Source organism: Arachis duranensis, chromosome 3 (assembly GCF_000817695.3).
Source record: "Arachis duranensis cultivar V14167 chromosome 3, aradu.V14167.gnm2.J7QH, whole genome shotgun sequence".
Classification (NCBI taxonomy): Eukaryota; Viridiplantae; Streptophyta; class Magnoliopsida; order Fabales; family Fabaceae; genus Arachis; species Arachis duranensis.
Window position 1 is genome coordinate 8,045,713 of NC_029774.3, and position 3,677 is coordinate 8,049,389.

The following is a 3,677-nucleotide window of genomic DNA, read 5'->3' on the forward strand; positions in this document are numbered from 1 at the left end:
AAATATATTTACAAAATAAATAAAAAAATTTAAAATACAAATATTTGAAATTTAATTAAAAAATATTTAAAATTTAAACTCAATAAAAATTTACTTTTAGTTAATTTTATAAAAATTTATTTGACAACTTACTATAATAGTAACTGATATAATATATATCAATTAGAATTTCCTAGCATTAGTCTTTTTAAAATATAAGAAAATGCAATAAAAAAATTTGTGTTAATAGATTTCAACTACTTTTTGTGGCTTCAATTATGTCGAATTGAATTTGTCGAGCTTTTGACAATGGAATTCGGATGCTTTAGACTTACTATTTAGGGTGTGTTTGACAACCACGTTGGAGAGGATAGAAATGCATTTGAGTTTTTTAAAAGTTTTACTGTTATGTTTGATAATTTTTATTTTTCTAAACACAGAAATGATTCTGCCTTTGAACCCATGTTAAGGAGAAGCTAAAATTTGTAACTTCTGCGTTTTACGTTTATGGTTGGTGATTACCCTTAAAAAATTAGATGATTTTTTTTTTTACCAACCATACTCTCTATTTTCTTCTATAAAAAGGATTAATTTTTTGTAGTTCTTCCTGTTTCTTCATAATTTTTAGTTACAACTTTTTTTTATCAAAATAGTTCAGATTTGTTTCAATTACCAGCAAATTGAATATTTTAATTTTTTATTATATTTGAAAGTTGTAGTAGGCTTAGAGAAGGGGGTTGAATTTATGCCTTTCTCTTAAGTTGTTGTTATTTCCCTTTTAAAATAAATTTGCAATTCTGATTCTGTTTTATTTTTGTCTCATGAATATCAAAAAACAGAACACAACAGAGAAGAGAAAAGCTAACACCAGCAAGTATCCTAGTTCGGTTGCCTTGTGCTATGCAACCTACATCCAGTCTCCTCCACAACTATGGAAGAATTTCACTATAATTAACAGTATTACATACACCAATAACACATGATTGACTCAATCCTTTCACACTCAAGTTCTAACCTAACTTGACATTGGCTATGCTAATACCTAACTATACCTCTTAGTGCTAACCCAACTAAGAAAGGGATACCTCACGGGTACAAGATACAAGACATAAACATACCTAAAGAAATAAGAAAATAACTCTAGGCTTTTCTCTCAAGTGTATCACTCAGCCTTTTTTCACTCATGACTTTTACTTGAGCTTTCTCACAATACCTTTTCTCACAAGAAATTACAGAAAGATAAACTTAGAAAAGTACATTACAATCAATAAAACATGAAGGAGATTGACTTCATCAGCAGCCTCTTTGCTATGTGCAAAACCAGATTCACAAACCTCAGATACAGTTCTTCAGTATTGGCCGAATGCTTCTTTGAAAGAAAGCATTTTCCAAGTAGAGGAGCTTCTTAACAGAACACTGTTCTCACTCTCTGGTTTTCTCTCCTTGCCTCTGAATGAACAGCAAGCTTCTTTTTATCTCCTTGCATGTTACTTGGTTCTTCTTCCAAGGTCAACACCTTGAGCCTTGAGCTTCACCAACCCACAGATTCACTTTTTCACCTTAATCCCCAGAGTAGAAACTTTCCCTCTGACTTTCTCATCTTGACCGAAAGCCACAAAGCAATAACCATAGAAATCTTCTCATGGTCAACTTGATCTTAGCCATTGACAAACTACTTGGTCCCCAAGTATCACTTGTGACCGTATATGTGAAGCAGAATAGGGCAGAGAACAACTTTCCCTTGAATGTCATTTTCGGATAGAGCAGAGAGTTGAGAAGAAGAGAAGAAGATCTGATGCATGCAAGATGAGATAGATTACCTTTAACCATAGCTTGATTTGGTTTGGATTTTCTGTTTTAGCTTTCTATGCTTCAAGCTTAAATTTTCTCTCTCTTGCTTCTTTGGTTACTAGCTTAGGGAGGAAGCTTTTTCTCTTTCTCTTTCTTACTTTTCTGAAGCCTTGATGTGACTTGATTAGAGAGGAGAGGAACGTTGCTTCTGGTAAGGCAAGATGGTGGAAAATTGAAAATCAATTTCGGGCTTGGATCGGGTTTTTCTCTACTACAGCTCGTTGGTGCCTTACTTTGCTTCTTTGATGAATTTTGCTTGAGATGAGTTGAGATTGTCTTTATTTTTCACTTACTATTCAGCCCATTAGCTGATATCTTTTGTTTGATGTTGGGCTGCTGCTACTTAATTAAGGCCTGCAACATAATAATAAATAATTAACAACATATACTCATTGATTAATTTATCAAACACTAATTATTTATTTTGCCAGAAATAATGTTTGTCATCACTAATTAATTTAGTTAATTTCTTAACTCAACAATATTTAATACTCATTTTTATATTTTAATTTTTATATTTTTTATTGTATTTTTTATTTATATTTTTTATTATATTTTTTATATTTTTTTTTTGTTTTTTTTCTTTGAACGTAGACGTAATTTTGTATCCTAAAAGTGCGTTCATTTGAAGTAAGAAATTGTAGCTTTTGCGTTACCTTAACGTGTGTTTAGGTTTGTTGCTCGTCATTATTAGTTTAATAATTTTTTCCATAATTTTTTTATCATTTTTAATACTTTCCTTTATATTTTGATTTTTTAATTTTTTAATTAAATTTTTTATTATACTTTGTTATAATATGAATTATTGATTTTATTAAAAATGACAAAGAAAAATTATAGAATATTTTCTTTTTGTTTGACATTATAAAATTTATAATACTCTCTTTCATATTTTTATTTTTTATTTTATTTATATGATAAATATTTTTTATATTATTTTTGTTAGTTTTCTGATTTTGCATGTATAACAAAAAAAATATTTAGATGAATGTCTCTTTTAGTAATTTTTCATCTAAAAGTGATTTTGAGTAGTATAATCTAAACAATATTTATTTTACTATAATAAATTTTGATATAAAGATTGTCAAATATAAATCACGTTAACCCAAACTTACTTCTCATTAAAATCAATTTTACAGAATTAATTTTGTGCAAACTCAAACTGAAATCCAAGCACACACTTACTATACACCAAAAAAAACAATTAGAGAGTAAAAATAACTATAAAAGTAGATTTTTTTTTTTAGTTTCGCAGATAAATAAACAATTGTAATAACGAGAGAAAACATACAGAGCTTTTCGTTTTAAAAAGTTTTAATATATAAAAAATCTAATAAGTTTATAGGTTTCAATGAAATTTTTTTTTATTATTTGCCTTAAAAAAAATTAACTAAATTATTTTTATTTGCAGTGTTAAACTTTTATTAAGTCTACTCCACTTGATGAATAAGTTTTTGTTGTTGTTGTCATTATATTAAAATTTTATTAGAAGTATAAAAAATAAATTATACATATATTAATAAAATATCTTAAATTAAAATTAAGTAATTTAGTAGTTAGTTCATTAGTCCACTTAAATAAGTGATCTAATTCGAATCACTTCTTGTGCATATACCAAGCTCAATATCATAACAGATTAATTTTTGAACTGCTGAACTAAAAGATATGTAGAAAACCAAAATATTTTAAATTAAAACAAACCAGCCTATTTAAATTACAATAAATCTATTTTTAATATATCAACACAAATTATAATGTGAGACTGTTATTTTTCAGTCAAGAACTGTATTATTCTTTCACTCTTTTAGTTTTTTCATTTTGTTGTTTTAAATATCACGAGGTAGATG

The 3,677-nt window shown here is 27.4% G+C and overlaps 1 protein-coding gene across 2 annotated transcripts in view; it reads right to left on the reverse strand.

The window, feature by feature from the left end:
• LOC107477332 (phosphatidylinositol N-acetylglucosaminyltransferase subunit C) overlaps nucleotides 1–3,677 on the reverse strand; it is a 60,787-nt gene that overhangs the window by 28,080 nt on the left and 29,030 nt on the right. The gene's annotated exons all lie outside the window — the stretch shown is intronic.